This window comes from Balaenoptera physalus (genome assembly GCF_965194825.1).
Source record: "Balaenoptera physalus genome assembly, chromosome: 3".
Lineage (NCBI taxonomy): Eukaryota > Metazoa > Chordata > Mammalia > Artiodactyla > Balaenopteridae > Balaenoptera > Balaenoptera physalus.
This window is the reverse complement of record NC_138890.1, coordinates 76,955,542-76,983,267: the sequence shown is the minus strand read 5'-3', so window position 1 is coordinate 76,983,267 and position 27,726 is coordinate 76,955,542. Positions and strand designations below refer to the sequence as shown.

Genomic DNA, 27,726 nt, shown 5'->3' with positions numbered 1-27,726 from the left:
GGTCTGTAAATTTTCTTTATCTTTTCAAAGAACTATCTCTTCGTTTCATTGATTATTTTTTGTCTCTATCTTATTTAATTCCACTCCGATCTTTATTATGTCCTTCCTTCTACTAATTATAGGCTTTTTAAAAATCTTTTTCTAGTTTCTGTAGGTGTACATTTAGTTTATTTGAGATTTTTCTTATTTTTTGAAGTAGGTCTGTATTGCTATGAACTTCTCTCTTAGAACTGCTTTTGCTACATTCCATAAATTTTGGAAAGTTTTGTGTCCATTTTCATTTGTCTCAAGGTAGTTTTTGATTTCTTTTTTGATTTCTTCATTGACTCATTGGATATTTAGTAGCATGTTGTTCAGTCTCCACATATTTGTGATTTTTCTCCAGTTTTCTACTTGTAATAGATTTCTAGTTTCATACTGTTGTGATTAGAAAAGATGCTTGATATGATCTTCATCTTCTTAAATTTACTGAGACTTGATTTGTGGCCTAACATGTGAGCTATTGTGGACAATGTTCCATGTACACTTCAAAAAATGTGTATTCTGCTTTTTTTTTTTTTTGGATGAAATGTCCTGTAGATATCTATTAAGTCCAATTGACCTATTGTTTTATTTTAGACCACTGTTAACTTTTTGATTTTCCGTCTGGATGATCTGTCCATTGATATGAGGGGTGTTAAAGTCCCTTACCATTATTGTATTACTGTCAATTTTCCCCTTTATGTCTGATAGTATTTGCTTTATATATTTAGGTGTTCCTTTATTGAGTGCATATATGTTAATGAGTGTTATATTCTCTTCTTTTATTGATCCCTTTATCACTATTTAATGCCCTTCTTTGTCTTTTTTATAGTTTTGTCAGATATGAGTATTGCTATCTTCCCTTTCTTGTCGTTTCCATTCACATTACTATCTTTCTCCATCTCTTTACTTTCAGTCTGTGTGTGTTTCTTTCTAAAGTGAGTCTCTTTTAAGCAGCATATAGATGAGTTCTGTTTTTGTTTTTGTTTTGTTTTTATCCAATCAGTCACCCTATGTTTTTTGATTAAAGGATTTAGTCTATTGACATTTAATTATTGATAAGTATGTACTTATTGCCATTTTAGTACTTATTTTCCAGCTGTTTTTAAAGTTCTTTTCTGTTCTTTTCATCTCATTTTTGTTTCTTCCCTTGTGGTTTGATAATTTTCTCCAGTCCTATGCTTGCATTCCTTTCTCTCTAGTTTTTGCCCATCTATTGTATGATAGGTTTGCGATTTGTGGTTAACATGGGGTTCTTAAATGTTGAACTATAACTATATCTACTTGTTTTAAGTAGGTTTTCCTTTAAGTTCAAATTCATTCTAAAAGTTCTACATTTTCATTCCTCTCCCCCACATTTTGGTTTTTGATGTCATATTTTAAATCTTCATGTTTATTCCTTAAATGTTTATTGTAGTTATTGTTGCTTTTACAATTTTTTGTCTTTTAATCTTCATACTAGCTTATTTAAGTGGTTTATCCTTAGCATTTACTATCTTTTTACCTTTACTAGTGGGATTTTTCCTTTCCTCTAGTTTCTTACCTCTTTTTATTGACTTCTTTTTTTCCACTTCGAGAAGACCCATTATCATTTCTTTTAGGTTTAGTATTGATGAACTCTTTTAGTTTTTACTTGTCTAAGAAGTTCCTTATCTCTCCTTCGATTCTAAATATAATCCTGGGTAGAGTATCCTATGTTGCAGGTTTTTCTCTTTCAGCAGTTTGAATATATTATACCATTCCCTTCTGACCTGCAAAGTTTCTGCAGAGAAATTAGCTGGTAGCCTTATAGGGCATCCCTTGCATATGATTCTTTGTTTTTTTCTTGCTGCCTTTAGAATTCTCTTTACCCTTAACTTTTGTCTAATTATGATGTATCTTGATGTGGGTCTGTGTTCATCTTGTCTGGGACCCTCTGCTTCTTGTACCTGGATATCTGTTTCCTTCTTCAGGTTTGGGAAGATTTCAGTAATAATTTTATCAAATACATTTTCAACCCTCTCCTCTCCCTCTTCTTCTTCTCGTACCCTTATAATGGGAATGTTGGTATGCTTGAAGTTATCCCGGAGATCCCTTAAACTCTTTTTATTAATTTTTTTTCTTTTTTCTGTTCTGATTGGGTGATTTCCATTATTCTATCTTCCAGATCACTTATGTGTTCTTACGTATTACCTAGTCTGCTATTAATTCCTCCTAGTGTGTTTTCATTTCAGTAATTGTCCTCTTCAGTTTTGACTGCTTTTTTAATATTTTCTAGTTTCTTATTAAAATTTTCACTATTTTCATCTATTTTTTCCTAATTCAGTTAGCATTCTTATTATTAATGCTTTGAATTCTTTATCTGGTAAATCATTTCTTTCTGTTTCATTAGTTGTTTTTTCAGGGGTTTTCTCTTGTTCCTTCTATTGAAAGAAATACCTTTGTCTTGTCATTTTGCTTAACTTTTTCTGTATCTATGAAATTAAGTGAAACATTTATCTCTGGCGGTCTTGAATGGGTTTCCTCATGTGGGAGCATCCCTGTATAGTCTGCATATGCCCAGTGCTTTGGTGGGAGAACTGGAATTGATGTGAACACAAGTCGCATCTTTCCTCTGGGTGTGCTGCCAGCTATCACTTGGTGAGAGGTGGGGCTGGAAATGGAGGGACTAGCACTGGAGCCAGCTATGAGCTAGGGCTACCCATCAGATCCATGGCTGTCACCACCTTATCAGGGGCAGAGGCAGGTCCCAACTTGCATGAGTAGAAGCCCTGAGGGTCATGTCCAAGCTGGCTCCATTCTCTTTAGGTGTGTGCTCTCCCCCCTCCCAGCACCTGCACCCTCATCCAGAAGGAGAACAGCGCTGGAGCAAAAGTGTGTGGTGTGGTCATTTGGTGCGTGTCCAGGCACAGGCTGCAGCAGTCCAGCCTGGGTCTAGATCTGGACTACTTCTGATGCACTGCTTGTGTAAGTGCCAGTAATGGCTGCCCCACCCTGCTGAGATGCAGCTTTGGCTCTGAGCTGCCTCTGTGTCTCACAGCCAAGCCCTTGCCCCAGTGTGGAGTTGTTTCGTGAAGCTTCAGGCTGGACCATTCACTTGGCTCAGGCTGCGGCACACACCAGGGCAATCATAGGTAATTTTCCAGCCACTGGTGCAGTTTTCAATCCAACCTCTCTGCCCTGTTTTGGGAGCAAGAAAACGTGTGTGTGCTCCTTATGAGCAGAGTTCAGGCTTCCCACAGCCCTCCTGTTAGTCTCATCAGCCTTCCAAACAACGAAGGGGGCTTGTATTCCCTGTGTTGGGCCCCAGAGCTTGGACACCCAATATGTGCCTTGAACCACCCACTCCCCAGGGAGGATCTCCACCTGTGTAATCTCCTTTTTCCTCTGTGTCCCCTCACAGGGGCAAAGGTCCCTACCTGATTGCTTCTCTTCTCTTCCTACCCAAATCCACATGGATCTTTCTTACAGCCTTGGTTGTACAGGAGTCTTTCTGCGAGTCTCCTGTTAGTTTTCAGTGAGAATTGTTCCACATATAGATGTATTTTCATGTGTTCCTGGAGGGAGGCGAGTTTCACATCCTCCTACTTTGCCATCTTAATCTCCTCCAGAACATTCCATCTTCCCAGTTTCTAGAGGCTGACTGAATTTCTTGGCACCTAGCACCCTTCTTCCCACTCTGATACTCTTAACATTTGCCATTTTAATTATGGTATATCTTGATGTGGATCTCTTTGGGTTCATCTTGTTTGGGACTTTCTGTTCTTCCTACACCTAGATATCTGTTTCCTTCCCCAGATTAGGGAAATTTTCAGCCATTATTTATTCAGATAATTTTTCTGCCCCTTTCTCTCTCTCTGCTCTTCTGGGACCCCTATAATGCAAATGTTGATATGCTTCATGTTATCCCAGAGCTCCCTTAAACTATCCTCATTTTTTAAAATTCTTTTTTCTTTTTGCTGTTATGATTGGGTGATTTCCATCATTCTGTCTTCTACATCGCTTATCTGTTCTTATCATCTAATCTGCTGTTGATTCCTTCTCATATATTTTTCATTTCAGTTATAGTCTTCATCTCTGATTAGTTCTTTCTCATATTTTCTAATGCTTTGTTGACATTCTCACTGTGTTCCTCCATTCTTCTCCTGTGTTCGATAAGCTTCTTTATGATCATTACCTTGAACTCTCAAGCAGATAAATTACTTATCTCCATTTCATCAGTGTTTTTTCTGTGATCGTATCTTGTTCTTTTGTTTTGAATGTATTCTTACGTCTATTTTGTTTGACTTTCTGTGTTTGTTTCTATGAATTAAGCAAAACAGGTACCTCACTTGGTCTTAAAGACAGGGCTTAGAGTAAGAGCATCCCATGTGTAGACTGCATGTACCAAGTGGCTTCAGCAGGCCAGCTGGGGCTGGAGCAAGTGTGGGCCAAGGGTGTCCCAGGGCATGCTGCACCAGAGCCAACCCAGTGGGACAGCTTGAGCTGGAGCAGGTGTGTGCCAGGAGGTCCTGCAGCCTTGTGCTCCAAGGCCACCCTGATGGGATGGCTGTAGCTGGAGCAGGCACAGGCTGAGGGTGTCCCAGGTTGCTCTGCACCAAGGCCACCTCAGGATGACTGGGGTTGGAGCAGACCTGGGCTGGGGTTGCCTTGGGTTGTGGGGATGTGGCTGGAGCTGGTGTAAGCAGGGGGCCTGGGATGTGATGGGGCAGTTCTAGCAGGCTGGCTAGAGGGCATGGACCATGTTCCTAGCTGCACTATCAAGGTGGATGGGGAGTGCAAAAAATGGCACTCTTGGTGCCTCAGACCCTGGAGAGAGTGCCAATAGTTCCTGGCCCATTTGGCAAACTCTCTAGGGTCAGTTAATGGATTTCCTTCATGTGTAGTTTGGTGCCCTTTAAACCACTGTTTTTTTCACTGTACCCCAGAACAGGCAAGTCTGCATGCAGGCCCCTTACTATTACCTCCTCTTACTACAGGTCACTACATCAGGAGTGGGGGTTCCCATTAATTCCATGTTTCCATCTCTTCTATCTGTCTCTATGTGGTCCCTCTATCATTTGTTCAGAAGCTGTTCAATCAGCCTTCATTTATTCTTTATGAGGAATTGCTTTATATGTAGGTGTAGATTAGGTGTGTCCATAGGAAGAAGTGAGTTGAGGGTCTTCCTATATGACCATCTTTGACAGCAGATAAAAAATTAAATATTTTTAAATGTTTATTTTAAAAATGGTTAAAACATTCTAATAGAAACACTTCCGCCTTTCTTCCCAGGACAGGAGGAAAAAAAAGGATTGTACTGAAAACAACAATATTGACGGGAGAGAGACACACATGCAAAAGTAAATCCTAGAATCCTAATCAAGGAAACAGTTCAACCTCTCACAGAAAAGATATGATAAAAAGAGTAGTCCACATGATTATTAAAATAACCTCCTAACATGCATAGATTCTTTGCAGTTTTTCTTCAGCTAGTATAAAGAAGAACTTTGCCTGTGAAATACAGATCAACCAGGAAATAATTATTTCCAACTCAAACGTTACTCTTAAAAAGATATAATAACAAATTATCTGATGTCAATAATAAAAGCTAAGGGTGTCTTCTGAGTTTAGACTAAGTTATTAACTGTCTTTTTAAAAATGTTTAAAGCCAGAACCCCTTTTCTGCTCTACGTTAATTTATCATTTTAAGCTTGGCTACTTCTAACAATACAGTCATACTGTATATGATACTATGATTGAAATAAGGACTCTAGTGGTGTTGTATTTTCTTTTATTTTAATAGAAAGAAGTAATTGAGTAGAAATAAAATTGTACTCAATTTACACAGCTAAATTGAAACCACCACTTACCTGAGTCTTTCAAACACTCATTTAATCAATGTGTGTTTTTAATGGTAACAGTTACACGCTTACTGAGAGAGCTTAATTAAGAAATACAATGATGAAATTAGTAAAGGTACTAAAGGAAGCCATCTGGACATTTAGTCTCTCATCCCACAGACTATCTGTATTCATTTTATGTTTTTAAAATGCATTTAGGAACAATTTAGTGAGCAATATAGCAATACCAGATGTACTTGAGAAGCTGATTATGAAGCAGATGGTTTTACGATCACACTTGTGTTTTGAAAGGTGTTATTCTATTATATAATGTTCACATTTATGACACATGCTTCTTGTTTAGTATTGTGGATGGTGTCATCCTGTCAGAGCATCTCACACATTTCTCTTTCTTTGCATCTGTTCTGTAAGTATGCTTACTGATTCCCTTAACAGGAGGGATAAATCATCCAATTACATTGTTGAAAGTATGGTATATTACACAGTCTTAATTTTCTGATTAACATGATGACATCAGTATAACTTACACTATAGGCAACCATGGAAAATCAACAAGATGTATAAAGCCAAGTCAGACTGCAACCTGTTTATTAAATCCCTGATCCATGTAACCTAAGAAGATTTGATGTGAACATTTTATTCGTTAATGGTGTCTTTCTGCTATATATGATATAGTCTTGCTTAACCAAGCTCAAAAGTAAAAAGCAGTCTGAAAGTAATTCTATATTAAGAGGCTATAACCATAATTATTCTAGACATACTAATCTAATAATAAAAATATTAGTCTCTACTTAGCCATAATAGAAAGTAAATGTGACTACAGTGATAAGCATGGCTTTCTGAAGAAAGCAATTAAGCATTATGCCTTTTGTTCATGCAATAAATTTCAATTTTGTCACTTCTTCAGGATGTAATGAAATGTAAGAAAAGCGGTTCAAGAAAGAGCCCAACTTGTCTATGAACTCAGTCTTAAGTGTCCTGATATCCTGGCAATGTTCCCTGCCTGATTTGTCAAGATAACCTAATTCTGGATTTGAGTGATCCAGTGGGATTTATCTTATTATCTTAACTGACTAGATTGGTATGACTGTGAGGAGAGACCTTCATTCATTCAACTAGCATTTATTTACCACCTACAAAATTTTCCTGTGCTAGCCCCTAAGGATACAAATATAAGTGGATCATTGTGCATGCCCTCAGGGAGATCACAGTTCAGTGGTAAAGCAGGAGCAGGATGCAAATAATTACATCCTGTGTAATGTGTGTGTGTGTGTGTGAATCACTATTATTGTAAACAAATATTAAACTATAGTTAATGATATTTATTCTAAGGTACTAAAGAAGTTTTACTCATGTCTGCAATTTACTCTGAAATGCACTTAAAATAAGATGAAATAATGATGGAGAGAGGGATGGATAGATAGATAGATAATGTTGTAAAGCAAATACAGTAAAATGTTAATGATAGAATCTAGGTGGTGGGTATACAGATATTTACTGTAAAAATTCTTTCAACTTTTCTGTATGTTTGAAAACTTTTTATAATAAAACGCTGGAAAGGAAAAGAAAGCAGTATACTTAAACATGAAATGATGGAGGAAGAAGTACAATTGTTGGTTATGACTAGTTTAGAGTAAGAACATGAGAGTTGCCTGTTTTAAGATGAAAAATATGGTTAATAAAGGAAAGTCAAAGAATTGAGAAACCAGGACAAGGAAGTGGAAGGTCCATCTATTTGAATCTATGTGGATACCGAAATCATCAAATTTTGTGTTTGTTGTACTGGAGTGTGACAGTGAACCAGTACTTAAGTATTCAAGAAACGGGAGATACTGGCCTGTGTGTAGCTAACAGAAATAATAATGAGTGACACAGTCTGATGGCAGAAGCTTCAATGCTGGAGGTTTTTTGGAAAGAGGGAAAGACAGTATTCTGAATACAACAGAGAGAAATAAAAAGGCCATTTATTTCAATTTCAGGCTCAGAGTCACAAGGGCCATAGGAGAAGAAAAATAACCACTACCTGAAAAACATACATGAAAAATAGTGTAGTGGTTATGAGAGTCTGGGGCTTCCAGTGGGGACTGGAATACACAAAAATCAAAGTTGCGGTGGGAATAGTCTTGGTGGCCTCAAAGACTAACTGAGCTGATAAAGTTCTGAATGATGGAAGGGGAGAACGAGTTGTAGGTATATTGCCAAAAAGCATGTAGAAAGAGTAGATATTTATTAGGCAGACAGGTGAGGAAGGGATTTCCAAGCAGTGGGAACAGCCTGAGCAAAGACTCAGAGTTTTGTGAGTCTCAGATGTTCCAGGGATTACAAGTAGTTGAGCATTTGTGGTATATTACAAGTGCAAAGGTGGGAGTCCTAAAAGTTAAAGCTACAGAGAAAGGCAAGATGTTATATGCTATGTGGAAAGGGTTTAAAATTTATTCTGTAAGCAGTGGGGAACCACTGAAAAATTGTACAGAGGGAAGTGATATGATAACACATCCTTGCTTCAAAGATTACTCTGGATGCAGGATAGAGCTTTGGATTGGATGGCATTATTCCAGAAACAGAAAGGCCAGCTAAGAGGATTGTTTCAAAGGCAGGTGACAGATGATTAATGCCTGAGCTAGAAATGTGGCAGTAGGGATGGAGAAGCATGGAGAGAAATGAGATGTGTTTAAGAAAAAGGACCAACAGGCTGCAGCAACTGATGCAAAAAGCAAGATAAATAGAAAAATTCACGACAGTTTCAGGTTTCTGGGATGATCCTGGAGCCAGTCACTATTCAGGACGTAATGAAAGTTGAGGATTTAATGGAAGTTGAGGCGGCTTGGAATAAGGGAAATATAATGGATTGCTTTTGTAACATGAGGCTGAATACAAATGTAAACTTGTATGGTGACAATTTGGATTTTAGAATCAGGGAATGTGTGTGGATTGCTAAGTAGCTTTTAAATATTGAACTAAAATCTGATCATTCCCTGCCTGTCCAAACATTACAATCAAAGAATGCAAATTACCAGGAGGGAAGCATGGAAATCAAGAGAGATATACAAGATTAATACATTATAAGACACTCACTTGAAAAAAAATGTAGTATTCAATAATAAGTTAAAATATGCAAATAGCTAGAAAAGAGTAGTTCTGATGTTTTATCTCAATATTTTTGACTAATAATTTTAAGAGCCATAACATTGTAATTATGAGCCTATTACTATTATGTACCCCGATATATTATGGAGTCAACAAAACTGGAAGCAAAGTTTTCACTTTCTTAGAATAGCTGCAGAGTTGAACTGAACAAAACTTAATGTTATTCCAATACCTTTGCTTGCGTTAACCTAGGTACTCACATGGCTCCTTTACTCTACAAGCAGTGATGACCCAATTTTTTTGGCTATGGCATCGGAGGGGTGCTATCCTGAAAACCTCAATGCAAAGTCAATGAAGAATGGGCTTAAGCCCTAGTAAATATACTAAATATGCCTGACCATAGGAAACCGTTGCTCAAATAAAAAATTAAGAACCATTTCATAAATGCGTTTTTATTTTTGGTATCATGTTCCAATACATTTAGTGTATAAAATTTCTCTGATCAGTGGATCCACGTAGAGGTAACTTTTCATTAAGAATATAAAATCATACAACACTGCAAGTGATTCCTACATTTAAAAATATTAATATTATGAGGTTTTCTTGTTTTAAATATGAAAAATGAAAATTTAAAGTCCACTTCTTGAGAACTGAAAAAAAAAGTCACATTTATCCTAAAGGGAAATGTCATTTCTTTACTTTGTTATGGAAGCTATCTCGCAAAAATCTTAATTACAAGGTAAAATCAAAATCTATAACTACAGCTTTGGGCTTCTTTTTTGACACAAAAATATTATAGATGAATGATTCATCATTCTGCCAAGTTCATGAGTCCGTTTTTCTGATTTCTGTTTAGATACAGTATTCTATGCTGGATGGACATAAAATCATTTAAGGCTAGAAAATTGTCAAAATTCTAATCAAAATTGACATGTTTTAAACTACTTCTGTCAGTACTTAGATTTGACCTACTACTAGCAGCAGACACATTTAGCATTCTCACATAAAATAAATTTATTTTAAAACCTTTGCATGATTCTTAATTATCTAGTTTTGTTCTACCTGTTCAAACTTGCTGACCTGTCTCCACTGAAAGAACACTATTTATACTATTGCTCTTTTGGTCTCTATTGAATTTGCAGTTGGGGAGGGGGTATTTATTTAATTATTAGTATTTCTTATGTATTAAGGACATATGCTAAATAAAATATAATCCTCTTTCAGTTACAAAAGATGTAACAAAACCAAGGCAACTTTAAAAATTCTAGTAGCTTCTTTCATTTTTAGCACTGCATTAGTGCTGCTGAATCTCAACGTTGAAAGTAAAGAAGGTAGTTTGTAACATGGCAGGCTGATGATGTTGTCAAGCAATTGTTATCCTTCCATCTAGCATTTCTGAGAAGAGATTATTATTCATGATTGCTTAATTTAAGTACTATTAGAATTAACAGTTTTTTTAATCATCCAAATAGCAAAAAGATAAAGTCTTTTTTATCATCTAAAGAGCAACTCCATTTAAAACTGAGTTCTATTCTCATAAAGATATATATAGGATTTCAATCAGCATATAATCAAACATAATCAACCATATCCCCAAAATCTGAAACAAATTAGGTCACCCCAGAATAAATTAAAGACTGGGCACTTTAGCATTTTAAGAATTTCTTCCTTCCATACCTTTCTGTTCAAGCCGTGTGTAAATGACTCAATGAAAATAACCCTTGGATTCTCCATGACTGTACCCTAAGATAATCAAATAATTGAAAAGGAAAAAGTTTCTCTTTATAGAAGTATGAAAACTCCTAAATAAATAAACGATGGAATTAAAATATCACCATTTTGGAGCCATTAAGAAATGAATTGAGCTAAACAATGATGACAATAGCTACATTATGTCACAGGAGTCAAATATCCATGCCTTCTCATGGAGGTACACATTATTACAAATGAAGTGTCTTTATTTTCTAAAAAAATCAAAATCCTATTTAGCCTCCAGATCTAAGTAGTAAATCACAAAAAATATAGGGGTTAGGGGACAGATGAAATGATACTATGGTATTTAGAGGTGGTTTTAGTACTTAAAAAAACATAATAAAATAATTTTAAAACTCAAAATATTCATAACATAAAATATATCTTGCTGTTTAGAAGTACAATTAATACTGACTGTGGGCATAGAAGAATATCTTTTTTTTTTGAATTTTTGAATTTTATTTTATTTATTTTTTTATATAGCAGGTTCCTACTAGTTATCCATTTTATACATATTAGTATATACATGCCAATCCCAATCTCCCAATTCATCACACCACCACCACCACCACCCCACGTTCCCCCCTTGGTGTCCATACGTTTGTTTTCTACATCTGTGTCTCAATTTCTGCCCTGCAAACTGGTTCATCTGTACCATTTTTCTAGGTTCCACATATATGCATTAATACACTATATTTGTTTTTCTCTGACTTTTGTTTTTCTGACTTACTTCACTCTGTATGACACTCTCTAGATTCACCCATGTCTCTACAAATGACCCAGCTTCGTTCCTTTTTATGGCTGAGTAATATTCCATCGTAGAAGAACATCTTAAATAGGTGTATATTCATTTGTTTGCTTTCTTTCAGTGATTACAGGCCTGTGCTGCCTATTGCCCAATTCCATACATTTCCATACATTTCATACATTTCATACAGTTTTCTAGTTGTTTACAGCAGAAAGTAATCCCAGATCCTGTTAGTCTCTCAAGGTTGGGAGATGAACCACTCTGCCCCCCACTTTTTTTTTTTTAACTTGATCTTCAACATTTTGAAACAACACTGGTGAATCAAAACTTTGGATGCCCTCCAGTTGTAGAACACAAAATATAAGCACTCTTTTAAGGACAGATAAATAGTAAACAACAGGAAAAATGACAGTGTTGACTATAAAAATTTTCACAGTGTCTTCATTGACGTGATGGCTTCAGGGAGGAGGATATAGTTGAGGTTGGTTCTCTGTGATCTTAGTATCAGTGTTAATTATCCTTCTAAACAACAAGAAATATGTTATGTTATGGACTTTTAAAGCATCAAAATTACTGTATTTCTCCCTGTATATTAGCACTATAATTTTAGATTTTAACTCATGGCTCATCCCTAAAAAACATATAGGACCTTGTGGCATCCATTTTGTATATTAACCTTTGTTCTGCTTCCATCTTATTTTCCTGCATAGAGGCAAGGTTTCTTTTCACATTAAAAATCAAACCTCAGGGTCCAGGTCTCTCATATACATTTGTAGAGGCTTTCAATCGTCCTGAGCCGTCAGAAAGAGGGCTGCCTTTAAAGGATGTATTGGATGGAGATGTGACACTGGCACAGTCAAGTTTTAATTGAAACCTATATTCCATAGGCAAAAGCTAGCTTTTGGTAATCAAGAAACACAGTTTTCTGAAACTTCGGCAGAGGTTCTTAGTTTCTCCAGCACGTTCTCTTTTATCCCATGGTTCTCTCAACTTTTTCCCTCCTCTGCCCATGCACTCTATTCAGTTTATCTAAGCAAGAAAATTAACATGGGGTGTGTATATTCTAAGATTTCTAAATGCTGCTCTGACCAGTGGCTGTTTTTTTTAATTCTTCTGTTTGTTTGTTTGTTTTCTTAATACTTTCTGTAGCCTTTATGCTTTGCTCTGAGTAATTTTTGTCCTTTTGACTGGGAAGGGAAGAAGCTTTCAGGGTTCAGATGAAAGTATTATGGGAGACGGGGAAAGGAGGCAGATATTCTTATTTTTATATTATGTAATTTTGATGTTTTATAATATTATCCCACCACACTGAATTGAGTTCTTTTGGATAGATAGATAATTGTATGGGAAGGAAAGTGACAAATGGGTAGCTAAATCAAATGAAATTTTTAAAAATACGGTTACCATTATTATTATATCAGAGAAAATTAAGTTCACCCCAATGTTACAAAACATCCAAATTTAAGAGGCTCAAGCACACAAGTTTTGTCTTATATTTCTTTTCACCCAAGGAATAGCCCAGTCTTGGTATGACAGTTTAATGAAGTAATCAGGGACCCAAACTCCTTCCAAATTTTGACTTCATCATTATTTTATGTAGCCTTCACCTGTATGTTCTTAAATATTGCTGGAGCTCCTACCATTATGTCAACATTCCAGCCAGTAGTAAGGAGGCACAGCAAGAGGCACATTCACTTTAACATAAACTACCAACCACTTTCATTTATAACCCTTTGGTCAGAAATTGATAAGGTGGTTAGCTTATCTGTTAAGGAGGCTAACACAGAATCTATACTCTGGGTGGCTGAATATATTTTTAATTGTCCCAGCTTTAAAAAAATCAACGATTCTTTTACAATACCAGATGAGGAAAAGAAGTAATAGAAGAAACTCTTAATCTCTGTCACAGTTATTATTGAATTAGTAATAAAGAATTTCAATAAATATTTACTGAATGAATTTTAGGGCACAGACCATATATGATGACAGTTAGGACTAGATGTGAAGTGAGATCTAAAGTTAAGATGTACCAAATTGTCAAGGGCCTTAAATAGCAGCATAGGTACTTACACCATGCATAAGAAAATGTATAGAAAAAGTGAGCCATTTAAGGTTGTAAAATGGAGGAAGGACATGATCTTATTTATGTTTCGGGAAGAAACCTTTGATAATAGTGAGAGGATAACATGATTAGCTATAAAACTAGAATCAGGAAGATCTGTTTGCTAGCAATTGCAACTCTTCAGGTAAGAGATAATAAGGGCCTGAATCTAGATATTGAGATAAGAGGGGCAGGAATAATTTTGAAAGGCATTTCATGGATAGTTAGGAGTAAAATTGGTGATTAATAATCCTCTAAAATGTCAGGAGTATGAGAGATGAGAGATGAATGTTAACCATATGCTTCTTATTTAGATGACTAAGGTTATGCCACTAAATAATACAAAACAAAGAACAAGTTCTGTAATGGATCTAAGGAAGGACAAAACAGCTCTTGATATTGGAGACCTCTTCTAATACACACCTATTCTCAATGTTATTACAAGTCCTTTTGATGCTAAAAGTTAAGCCATGTTGTTCTGCTCTTGGACATAAACCTCACCAAACATGAATATCAAACACAATAACTCTGTAACCATGACTAAATAAGACAAAAAGATGAATTAGGAAATTCACAAAATACCAAATATTCCCCTCCCTCAGCTAAAATAAATGACTGTTACTTCTTTACCAAATACAGCTTTATTCTCACTCTAGCCAGCCCTCCTACACATAAAATTTATTGAGATATTCAATAATAGATTTGCTCTCTGTTTCTGATAGCACCCAATCTAGAGCTAGTCTCTGCTTCCTTAGATCCTCTCCAAAATTACTCAAACTAAACTAAAATCTTACAGTAAGTTCTTTCTAACATCCTCTTTGTGAGACACCCTGCATTTTGCTATGTTGTGCATTTTCCCTCACTGTAACCAGTAATAAATTCAACTTGTTTAACTATAAGTGTATGTTGGTGGTCTTTGGCTTCAGGTCATTGATACAGCAACAGGCCTAATATTGGACTATATAATGTTGAAGTACCTCTGGGTATATAAGAGACAGTTGGAAATTCAGTCTTGGAGTTCAGATAACAGGAGGGACTGGATACATATATTGGAAAGTTATCAACTTTTATGCCAATATTTCCCAAACTAGTATACACAGTTTCAGTAGATTTGATAAATGCACCATGATGTGATCTATACTCCAATGATATTGGAAAGGATTAGTTTAAACATGGTTGAGAAGGTTCATTACTTCAGAATTATCTAGGATTTACTTTACATTATGAATGTTACTTTACATCATGAATCACACAGAAAATTCTAAATGTATTTGAATATAGAACTATTTTTCTAGCTAGACCTAATGCCGTGAGATATTGCATAGAACATTACTTGGGAAATGTTTCAAAAGAAAGGTGAAACATTAGGGGTAGATGAGATTCCTCAAAGAGTAAACATACACCAAAAGAGGAAAAAAAAACAAGAATATAATCTGTTGCAAAACATAACCATTATTGGAACTTCCCCGCTGGCGCAGTGGTTAAGAATCTGCTGGCCAATGAAGGGGACGTGGGTTCAATCCCTGGTCCAGGAAGATCACACATGCCACATAGCAACTAACCCCGTGCGCTCTAGAGCCCGCAAGCCATGACTACCGAGCCCATGCACCTAGAGCCGGTGCTCTGCAACAAGAGAAGCCACTGCAGTGAGAAGCTCATGCACCGCAACTAGAGAAAGCCCATGTGCAGCAATGAAGACCCAACGCAGCCAAAAATAAATAAATGAATAAATTAAAAAAAAAATTATTAAAATTTATCTGAATTTATAATTAAACTGCATTAGAAACAAAGGTAATAGATACTCAAAACTCATCCCTTCCTAATTATTTTTTACTACATCATACTTCTTTTTTTTTAATTAATTAATTAATTTATTTTTGTCTATGTTGGGTCTTCGTTGCTGTGCACGGGCGTTCTCTGGTTGCAGAAAGTGGGGGCTAATCTTCGTTGCGGTGCACGGGCTTCTCACTGTGACGGCTTCTCTTGTTGTGGAGCATGGGCTCTCGGCATGCGGGCTTCAGTTGTTGTGGCACATGGGCTCAGTAGTTGTGGCTCACGGGCTCTAGAGCGCAGGCTCAGTAGTTGTGGTGCAAGGGCTTAGCTGCTCTGCAGCACGTGGGATCTTCCTGGACCAGGGGTTGAAGCTGTGTCCCCTGCATTGGCAAGCGGAGTCTTAACTACTGCACCACCAGGGAAGTCCAAACATCATACTATTATCTATGTTTTTGAGCTTCTGACTGTTTGATCTGTATGGTGGAATGTGAAGATTTTAAAATAGAATTAGGTAATACACATTTTGTAAAGACACCTGCCCCCTCAAAAAAGATACATATTAAATACACTAGAATAGTTACTTACCAGGGTGGAGGGTGGAAATAGGAGTGGATAGAGGAAATACATAACTAAAATAAGAAAGGAATCTTATCCTGACCAATGATGAAAATGTATACGAACTGAGAAATATGACTAAACCTAACCTGAGATTACACCAGTTTCTGGTGGGAAAATGGCATCAGAGTTAAGTAATCCAGACTGATAAATATAGAAGTAGATAAATGGACCCCTGGGCAAGCGTGAGGAGTGAAATGTTAAGTGTTTTGGGCCAAGAATCCATATCTACAATGACCTATCCAACAGAAAATGTTAAAAGAAATGCAAATTTGGGGGTACATTTTATAACTATAAAGTTTTAGCAGGGAATATACCTGTAGATGTCATCATGGACCAAATCATAAAGAGTCTGATATACCATACCAAGAAGTTTGGTTTTTATCCTAAAAGTTGTGAAAACCCAGTGAAAGTTTTATGGAGGGAATGATGTGATTAGTTATCTAGAAAACATCCCTGACAATGTGAGGAATGGATAGACAGTGGTAAATGTGAAGGCAGGGAGACAACTTGGGAAACTACTACATAATCCACGAGAGAAAAGGGTAGGGCCTAACTGAAATCAGCAGCTGTGTGGATAGAAATGAAGAGATTCAGGAGAGAGATGAAAGAAGGAGAAGCTAAACAATGTTATTATTGACTATTTATGTGGGAGTAAGGACTGAATGAAGGAAGAAGTCAAGGATGATGGTGTGAATGATAATGCCCTTTACTGGAATCAGGAGTTCTTAATTTGTTTGCTTTTTAAACATGACTTCATGAAGGGTAAGTAGTGAATTTATCAATAGTTTCAGACATATCAACTTCAGGTACCTCTCAGATATTAGAACATCAATGGCATAACCTATTGTACATCCATAACAAATCATTTTTAATATTACCATTCTCTATACAAAAAAAAATATTTTTAGAAAACGTTGTAAAAAGAAACAACAAATAATGGCCAGAAGAGAAAGCACACAGTGAAATTATTTTTTATTGAATTTTGTATATAAAATCATGTAGTAAAAAATTTTAAAACTAAAATGATTAATTAAATGCTGGAATATAAAAATATAAACGAAAACGTACTAATGATTTTTAATTATATTTTAACACATTTTTGACCAGAGACGCATTACGGGCATTAGTTTCTGCAAAAATCCCCTGGTCAATAATGTGTTAACAAGGGTAAAATTTATTCCTACATATTGGTCTGTCACAGCATTCAATAATAACATAATTGTTTTTGTTTTCAAGCCCAAACTTCTGCATATTTGTCAAAAACTTCATCAAAAATTGATCTTCTTCACATATTCATATTTACAAGATAGTATAGCCAGATTTGTCAACTTCTCTTCACTTAGAATTGAAGAGCACTTTTAACTAATTTTAACATTTATGTTTCTTTCACACGAAGCAAAATATATGCAACTAGTGAAAAAAAAATTAAACTTTATAATAATCTGATTCACAATAAATTCCAAAGATTGTTATACTATCCATGTCTTTGTTTCTTCAGAATGTATGCTGGTGGTTTTGAACAGCTCTTCAGTCAAAAATACTTCCACTACAATATTTTCACCATAAAATGCATCATAAATTTCTATAACACTGGTTATAACTACAAATTTTTTCTTCTTTTGCAAAAGAGAAAGAAAATGGCCGAATGATAACAAACATGGACATTATTTGATCCATTGCTTTAGAACAAGTGTCCATTCTTCATGGAAACAATTAAGGCATTCACATGTTGCTATTTTTAATGGCAATTTAATACTAGCATCTTCTGTTGTTTCTTCTGGCATTCTTCTCTGAAATTTGACTCCTTTTTCCTATATGAATGTCCATTTTCTTACTTTGTTGGTCATTGTTGTTAAATAGTTAATATCCTTTCCCACATTTTCTGTACGCCTCTCTTTAAGAAATGATTTTAAAGCTTGGTGTTTCACTATACAGCGCTCCAGGATAATTGCGGCTGTTTGTGATTTTTTTTTTTTTTTTTTGGTCAGATTAACCTCACCTAAAACCTCACACTAGAAAAAGCAAGATAACTCAAAAAAAAAAAAAAATCACACACAGCTATCATTGTTTATTTTGAATCACTGTTAAATGCAGGAATTTGTCCTATCACAGAGATTGCAAATGAACTGTGTCAAAAAGTGAGCTCAGTTGATTCCAAACAATTACAAACTTATTACTGAATAGGTGTCCCTAGGTCTACATGTGTCAGGGGCCTACTGCATAACTGGCAGTTCTCCAAACTTACTTTCATATAGAATACAATGTTTATTAAAGTTAATAAAACTTTACTAATTTTGAAGCCTACATATATAATTTTAAAACTTAACAGTAAAACTGAACTAGTTATTTATACTTAGACTGATAAACTATTTGTTCAGGGAGGAGAATTTTTATCACTGAATTTTTTTTAGAATTTCTAATGCATGGTGATAATAAAACCAGATTGACTTTTAGTCAGGATTATAACTGGTTTAAAACTCTACACAGGGACTTCCCTGGTGGTCCAGTGGTTAAGACTTCACCTTCCAATGCAGGGAATGTGGGTTTGATCCCTGGTCAGGGAGCTAAGATCCCACATGCCTCATGGCCAAAAAACCAAAAAAACATAAACCAGAAGCAATATTGTACCAAATTCAGTAAAGACTTTAAAAATGGTCCACATCAAAAAAAATTCTATACAGACCAATCCCAGCACCCTCCCTCATTTCTTGTACCCAGACCTGACCTCTCCCACAGCCTGGCCCTTGGTACTTCACCACACTATAAAATGGATTGTTACAGACATGAACATAGATTAGCAGCTCTCAGTCTCAGCACTAGTGACATTTGGGCTGGGTAATTCTTTGTTGAATCAATAGTGTTCCTATGGCTAGGGTCAGGTATAAAAAAGTCTGGTATGAAGTGCCACTACATAGGTAAATCTATCTGGCAAGATTTCTAGCTTGGACAATGATACATGTGGGGAGACGAAAGAGGAAAGGAGTCACTGGCTCAGCCAACACATTCAGGTGAGTCAATGCTGGCAAAGAAAAGAGGTGATATCTTGTACCCCAAGGTCAGTTGAGTACCTGGGAGGTTACTGGTGACTCTGACCAGCAGAGCTTCAGTGGATTTTAAAAGGGGATTCCAAAACTATGCAACAGCTAAAAAGTGAAGAAGCAGAGACAGCACTTTCAAGAACCCTGAGTATGAGTTGGGGAAAATAATGGAATTTCTTTCTTTAACCTTAATCCTTGCCAGAGAAAAGGCATTGAATTCCTTCTAGGAGAAGCTATATGACCTGCTAAATTTAACTCCCAAGCTACATATTTTCTCTCTCTCTTGGTCTTGATGGACATGTAACCAGAAATATTCGCTATAAATACCTTGCTCTTGATGGTATGTTCAATTAAAAACGTTTTCTCTGAACTGGCTTTTACACCATTCACTTCATTCTATCTCGAATTTCCATCTTTATGTTTAAATATAACTGCAGCAAAATTCCCTTTAAATATTACTCATTTACAAATCTGCAAATTCCCAGGTATTTTAAAACCCACCTCCTTCCAGTCTATTATGATTCATGAAGTTTGGTTTTTGCCTCAAAAGATTTTGCTTCACTTTTTAAAAATTTCAATAACTTAAGAGAGCTTTCTTTTTCAGAGATATGTGTAGGGGAGATATATTTAGGAAATTTAAAAGGTTTTAATTTCTACGTCTGTCTAACAATGTTTTTGGAAACTTTAAGAGTATATAAAAAATCTTTTAGATGCTTTACATTATTTATGAAATAGAGTGCCTTTTATTACCTTGCTTTTATTTAACTAATTTCCTCTGCTGGGGAATTTTCTCCCTATTCTACAGCTGCCTATTGAAGTCCCACCCTTCTTTCAAAACAGAACTCAAAACCCACCTCCTCTAGGAAGCCTTCTAATCAAATTGCTCTCACTTCCCTGTAATATTCTTTCTCTGGCACTTAATATATTGAGTTGGCCTTGGTGTTAGAATTATTAAAGTTATTACTCTGTAAGTCCATGGTGAACGTGGACAAGGACAATGTCTTAATCATTTTTCAAAATCTCCATGCTTTGCAAAACAGATGGTCAGAAATGTTGATTTAAGTGAATCAAAGCCAATCACTTTATTGAAAATGAATCCGAATTGGGCTTTAATAATGTTTTTATATTTTTTATTTGATATATTTTATATATATATTATATATATATTATATTTATATTATGTTTAATAATGTTTTCTGAACTTAGCTTTAAAATATTATAGGCTTTGTTGCATAATCTTGAGCCTATCTTGGGCTAATTGGCAAATAATTAAAAAAAATAAATCATATATATGTTAAGATTTATAGTTTATAAAGTACCTTAGCTCATTAATTGCTGAACAATCAATAAATAATTAGGTGAATGGGAAAGAATAGTGGTCATAAATTATTAATGTAATTTACACATTCATATCATAGAGTTGTTGTAAAACTGCCACCAGTGATTTTATGTCAAGATACTTGGATTGCCCTCTTATTACCTCTGTGACCTCAGGCATATTTGTTATTCGTAAGACATGCATCCTTCATATGTACCATGCCTATCTCCCAAAGTCAAGATCAAATTAGATAATGGAAAATAATAGCAGATTAAATTATTGAGAGGTAAATATTCAAGAACTGTACATTGTGTTTTCATTTAATCATCACAACTATCCTATCAGGGTGATTACCATCCCCATTTTTATAAAAAAAAGAAGCCTTACCACAGAGAGTTAATATAATTTGCCCAAGGGCACATAGTTATTAAAAGATAGAATTAGAATTTGATATCTGTCTGATTCCAGAGCCAAAGCTCTAGGCCAAAATGCTAAATTGCTAAGTGTCAGCTCCATCCCTTCAGATTTTATAAAACTTGACTATGTAATATTAACTAGTTATTTCAAAAATTTTTAAGATCTAAAATTCCTACAATAGAAACTTTTCTTTAAATTTCCTAGAGATATAAAGTAACAAATCTAACCAAAACACTCCATAAACATTGACATGAAATTTAGGCAAAAAATAATCTGTTAGAAGATTGATTTAGGAAACATATTAGCCTAGTAACTTGCCAACTACTTGTCTCCTATACAGTAACTAGTTACACTCTTCGGTATGTTATATATATAAAACATTGAATCTTACATAAATCCATTAGTAGCTCAATTAGAGGGTTTATTATTGTTTAGGAATTCACTTCAAGTCAAAAATTGAAACCTGAGGAGTTAATCTTAGACATTAAAAATATAAAGTCTGTACACTGATGTGTATAAAACTGATGACTAATAAGAACCTGCTGTATAAAAAAATAAAAAGATAAAATTCAAAAATCAAAAAAAAAAACTAATACTAAACTTTCTTTGGGTTATTTGTATGGAAATATGTTAATATAAATGTTTCAGACATTACATGAAATTCCTAAAAATCTTATATGTTCTGGTATAATGTTATAAGTCATAATTCTAGTTATTACTTTAAAATATATATCTCAGAAATAACTAAATTTCCTTGTCAATTGCATTATTATGAACTTTCATCAAATCTTTAACCATGGTCATTTTCAAGTCTTTTGTCATTTACAGACAGTTCTGGGTGTACTCTGATGCTTTTGCAAAAATGTTCCTATAAAAGGGTTTCATGTTCAAGGAATTCATGGAAAAGACTCTGACAAGTACAGGTTTCTGGTAACTGACTATACTGCTGAACTGAATGAATAAGCATTTTCAGAACTCTAATCGAAAACTGATGAATTCATAAAAGTGCTAATAAAGATCAAGATAAAAAAAATTAATTACATGGGACTGAGTGAACTGATGAGGATGATTATAATTTTTGTGACTTTCTGTTTGAATAAAAAAAATATATATAAAGTCTGATAGATCCATCTATTTTCCTTCTAATTCAAAAATGCTATCGTAAGCCATTCATTCAGATTGATTTCTTTAAGATGCCAAGTTTCAACTGTAATGTGACATGTGGAGAACAACACTGCCATCCAGGGGATAGAGGATTGAAAATGCAGAGCCAATGTATGGACACCAAGGAGGGAAAGAGGCTGGGCGTTGGTGGTGGGGGGGGGGGGTTGGCAGCGAGTGATGAATTGGGAGATTGGGATTGACATATGACATATATACACTAATATGTATAAAATGGATAACTAATAAGAACTTGCTGTATAAAAAAATAAATAAAATAAAATTCAAAAATTCAAAAACGTATATATATAATAAAAAAAAAAAAAAGAAAGAAAGAAAATGCAGAGCCAGAATAACTGAGAAACTTAATGCAGTGGTTCTTAGCTGGGATTGAAAACAGTTGTGTTGGAATCTGTTGTGAGGTGAATTACTAATAATAGCTCAAGTACTAAAGATTGTAAATGACATGCTGAAAAAAATGACAGGTTTGCCAATAATAATTTCTCTTTAGCACTTATTCAAGTATGAGAAAGGTGTAACATTTCTGGTTTTTTAAACCCCATAGCTTTCTTTTCTAAAAAAAACCATTTTATTGTGGTATAATTGAGATACAAAAAGCTGTAAATAATTAATATTTTCAACTTGATGACTTTGGAGATAAGCATACACCGTGAAACCATCACCACAATCTGTGCCATTAGCATATCCATCACCTCCAAAAGTTTCTTCCTGCCCCCTCTATCATTATTTGTGTGATGATATAAACACTTAAATGCTTTTAAGATTTGTCTTCTTAGCAAATTTTTAAGTATACAATAAAGCATTGTAAACTATGAGAACTATGCTGTACAGTAAATCCATAGCACTTACTTATTTTGTATAACTAAAACTGTGCCTTTTGACAAATACTTTCCCATTTTCCCCTCCCTCGGGCCTCTGACAACCACCATTCTATTCTTTGCTTCTATGAGTTTGACAGCTTTTGATTCCTGATATAAGTGGTATCATGTAGTATTTGTCTGTCTGTGTCTGGCTTATTTCACTTAGCATAATGTCCTTCAGGTTCATTCATGTAGTTACAAATGGCAGAATTTCCTTCTTTTTAAAAGTTGAATAACAATCTATTGTTTGTGTATAACACATTTTCTTTATCCAGTCATCCACAGATGAACACTTAGATTGCTTCCATGTCTTGGATACTGTGAATAATGCTGCAGTGGGCTCAGTTACCAGGTGATCCTACCATTCTATATTCCCACAAATGATGCTTGAGAGTTCTAGTTGTTCCAAATCCTCACTAGCACTTGTTATGATCACTTTTTAACTATTCTAATAGGTGTGTAATTGTATCATATTGTGGTTTTAACTTGCTTTTCCCTGATGATGTTGAACATACTTTCATGTGCTTATTTGCTATCTACATATCTTTTTTTTTAATATACCATTTTAGCCATTTTAAACTATTTATTTATTTATTTATATTTGGCTGCATTGGGTCTTCACTGCTGCATGCAGGCTATCTCTAGTTGCGGTGAGCAGGGGCTACTCTTTGTTGTGGTGGGCGGGCTTCTCATTGCAGTGGCTTCTCTTGTTGTGGAGCACAGGCTCTAGGCGTGCAGGCTTCAGTAGTTGTGGCATGCAAGCTCAGTAGTTGTGGCTCACAGGCTCTAGAGTGCAGGCTCAGTAGTTGTGGTGCACAGACTTAGTTGCTCTGCGGTATGTGGGATCTTCCCGGACCAGGGCTCGAACGCTTGTCCCCTGCATTGGCAGGCAGATTCTTAACCACTGCACCACCAGGGAAGTCCCACATATCTTTTTAAGTGTATTTTATGTCCGGATCTTTTGGCCATTTATTTTATTGGGTTCTTTTTACCCTTATTGAGTTTGGAGAGTTCTTTACATATTCTAGATAAAAGTCCTTTATAAAATATGTTAGTTGCAAAATTTTCCTCTCCATGTAGAGCTTATCTTTTTACTATCTTAACAGTGCATTTTGAAGCGAAGTTTTAATGTTGATTCAGTCCAGTTTATCAGTGCATTTTTATATGGATTCTGCATTTGTTCTGATATCCAAGAAATATTTGCCTAACCCTAGGTCACAACGTCTTTGTCCTATCTTTTATTCTAGAAGTTTTACAGTTTTGTGCTTTACATTTAGGTGTATAATACATTTTACATTTTTTTTTTTGTATTTGGTGTGAGATGTGGGTCAAAGTTAATTTTTTATATGAGTATCCAATTGTTTCAGCACAATTTTTGAAAAGGCTACCTTTCCTCCACTGAATTATCTTTACAACTTTGTTGAAAAATCAGTTGTCCATATATGCATGGGTTTATTCCTCAATTCTATTCTGAATGCTAAACATCCATGAGTTTAGCTGTAATCTAGAAATGTATGATTATAATTTTTGAAAGTGCAAAATGATAGAAATGTCAGTCATCAGGCATGTTAGATAAAGAGACTATTACTTTTGAGGTAATTTCCTTTTTTCAAAGAACGTGGGTGTTATAGACTGAATTGTGTCTCCATATATTGAAACTCTAATCCCCAATATAATGATGTTTGGAGATAAAGTCTTTAGGAAGTCAATTAAGGTGAAACGAGGTCATAAGGGTGGAGCCCTAATACAATAGGATTGGCATCCTTATAAGAAGAGGGAAAGACATCAGAGAAGGTGCTTCCGGGTATGCACATTGGAAAGGCCATGTGAGGACACAGCAAGAAGGCTGTTTCTGCAAGCCAGGAAGAGAACTCTCAGGAGAAACAACCATGATAGAAACAACCATCAAGTCCAACTTTGATCTTGGACTTCTAGCCTCCAGAACTGTATGAAAATAAATTTCTGTTGTTTAAGCCACCCATTCTGTGGTATTTTGTTGTAGCCTAAGTAGACAAATACAGTGGGATTTGAGAAAGTCTTAAGAAGTTTGAATTTGGAAAACCTGAGTCCCCATTGTATATGCTTGTGAATCCTTACTGCCACTAAATGTAACACTGCAATAAAGAGGAAAAAGATCTTATACCAGTTGCTTTTAATGATAGTAGTTTTGTTGTTTCATATCTCTGACAGAAGAAGTTTGAATTTGGAAAACTTGAGTCCCCATTGTATATGCTTGTGAATCCTTACTTCCACTAAATGTAACACTGCAATAAAGAGGAAAAAGATCTTATACCAGTTGCTTTTAATGATAATAGTTTTGTTGTTTCATATCTCTGACAGCATTTAAATGATCCAGGACCAGCCCTTCAGGAATAAAAGGGGCAGGTGTTGCTTTCTAGAGAAACTTGTAGCCTGATGAACACAAATGCATTATTATTACTAGAGGACATGTGTATAGCTTAATGAAAGCAGGTTAGTTAGTAGAATCACCTCTGTAAAGAATCAAAATGATTTTTGAGGTTGTAACATCAAAAGATAGAGATGGATTGATATTGAAGTGATATATCAGGTACAATGAAAAACTATGAGTCACTTTAAAAATGAATATCTTAGGTTGCTGAGAGCTTATCATGTAAAAGAGTAGACAGTACATAAGAAATTTCAAGTTAAAGTAGAATATTGTAAATAATATAAGAATGAACTGCAGATGAGAAAAATTAACTTCTGTTGGGGGGCTATGAAAATAATTCTTAAAAAAGCATGTATAGGGCTTCCTTAGTGGCGCAGTGGTTGAGAATCTGCCTGCTAGTGCAAGGGACATGGGTTCAAGCCCTGGTCTGGGAGGATCCCACCTGCCGTGGAGCAACTGCGCCCGTGAGCCACAACTACTGAGCCTGCGCGTCTGGAGCCTGTGCTCCGCAACAAGAGAGGCCGCGATGGTGAGAGGCCCGCACACCGCGATGAAGAGTGGCCCCCGCTTGCCACAGCTAGAGAAAGCCCTCGCACAGAAACGAAGACCCAACACAGCCAAAAATAAATAAAGAAAGAAAGAAAGAAAGAAAGAAAGAAAGAAAGAAAGAAAGAAAGAAAGAAAGAAAGAAAGAAAGAAAGAAAGGAAGAAAGAAAGAAGTAGTAGTTACAGGGAAGTAGTAGTTACAGGTTTACCAGGGGGCGAGCCCAAGTCGGTCTGTTACTCTACACCCAGGAAGCATATTTAAAAAAAAAAAAGCATGTATAGAATGTGAACCTGTCTTGAAAAGTAGCACTTGAGAAAACCGATCTGGCAGAGGGAGCATCATAAGCAAAGGAGAGAGCTTCTGCTAAGAGAAGGTAGAAAACAAATGCTGAGCCTGAAGAGACTGTGGTGGCTAGAGAAATGAGGTGTTGAAGAACAAGAGGAGTGGTCAAGAGAAAACACTACAGAGACTTTAAGAGCTACAGACAAACTTCATATTAATACACTTTTTGAAGCATTGTGGAATCATACTAACACCTCTCTCCTAAATTAGAAGACACATTTTCCATAAAGCTCTACATTTATCTTTAAAACAACCTTTCCTGAGTATTTATGTATGAAGTGCCTACTAGCCACCTGGGGTGAAAAACCCCTGCACTCCAGGAGATCAGTTTTAATGAGGAGAAGTAGCTGAATAAGGAGACAATTAAAATTCAGTGTATGATTTATGAATGCAAAAACTACCTTTATGCAACGCTAGTCAAACAGGAAGTCACACATTAATCCGATTGTGCCCAAATCACACACTGAAGAATACCAATCCAAACACAAGACTGAGTTATTGTAAATTGAGTACAGAATCAGGAGTCAAGAGCATTGGCCCTGCACAGGACTGTCTTCCTGGACAGAAGCTCAGAAGTGGGCCTGGCTTAAATTTTCTTTCAACACAGTCTTGAAATACTTAATAAGTTTATCTGTGAATTTGAGTTTTGTAAGTGAAACCCAGTGGGACAATGAAACATATGTCAAGGGCTTAGTCTCAGGTCAAGTGTGGTCTTCCCTGCCACATACTTCCATTTGGGTTCTCTGGCTTCCTACTTCCCTGTCTCTGCCCAGCAACTACTGCCATCTTGGTCCAGTACAGGCACTCCTCCCTGAGGCCTCAAGCATGGGTCCCAGGCACCTGTGAAGATGTGCACTAACCCCATGGCATCCCTGTGCTTGAGGGAGCATCACATTAAATACCAAATAGAAAGCACATGACAGGTCAAAAGACACCACGGAAGAAAAGAAGAAACTTTTTCCTACTTTTTGAATGGGGGGGGTCCGGCATTTTCATTTTGCACTGGGCCCCTTAAATTATGTAACCAGGCTTGGAATCCTGTAGCAGTGGTCGGCTCCAGCTGGGCAACTCTTGACAAGACACTTGGCTCCTCGAAAGTTCGTTTCCAAACCTGTAAAATAAGAATAATATTTCCTATCTCATTGGATTTGACTATTTTGGAGATAATTCACGCAAAGGGTTTGTCCCAGCACTTGACCCAATTTAAAGCTTTATACTACCAGGTGTTAACTATTAATATGTTATTTAACTCCGACCCAGTCCCTCATGTGTCCTCTACACGCAGCCTAATACTTCAAAACAGCCAATCTCACAGGCAGCATGAAATGTGCATCCTGGTTTTGCTTTATAAGTTCATTAGACCTTCTTACAGTGTGCAGAAAAATATGTCCATGCTTGAGCTATAAAGTGAGGCTGGTAAAAAAGCTGAATCTAACAGATGTGTTTGTTAGAAGCGCAAAAATCTTCACAAACGCTAGATAAAAATTCGGAGCAAAATTGGTCGCTCAAGTGATCATTTCATAAAGGCTTTCACCCCCATTGAGACACGAAAAACAAGGTCCTTACACAGCTGGACCCACTCTGCGAACGAATATAAGAAAATCAGCATCTTGAAAAACTTCTAAACAAGGCAACGGCTTCTGGAGCGCCCTCTTTGCCACCGGCCCCTGCCTGGTTTCCATAGGAACGC

The 27,726-nt window shown here is 35.9% G+C and overlaps 1 long non-coding RNA gene across 2 annotated transcripts; it reads right to left on the bottom strand.

The window, feature by feature from the left end:
- On the bottom strand, positions 1 to 27,717 carry LOC309658882. 2 transcript variants are annotated; one of them, XR_014262435.1, is made up of 3 exons: positions 27,603 to 27,717; positions 27,002 to 27,147; positions 1 to 11,952 (listed from the first exon to the last, which is right to left on the bottom strand). It is a non-coding gene; the product is annotated as an uncharacterized lncRNA (long non-coding RNA). The 2 variants fall into 2 exon arrangements; XR_014262436.1 differs by lacking the exon at positions 1 to 11,952 and adding an exon at positions 24,658 to 25,001.
- Positions 27,718 to 27,726: the final 9 nt, after the last annotated feature.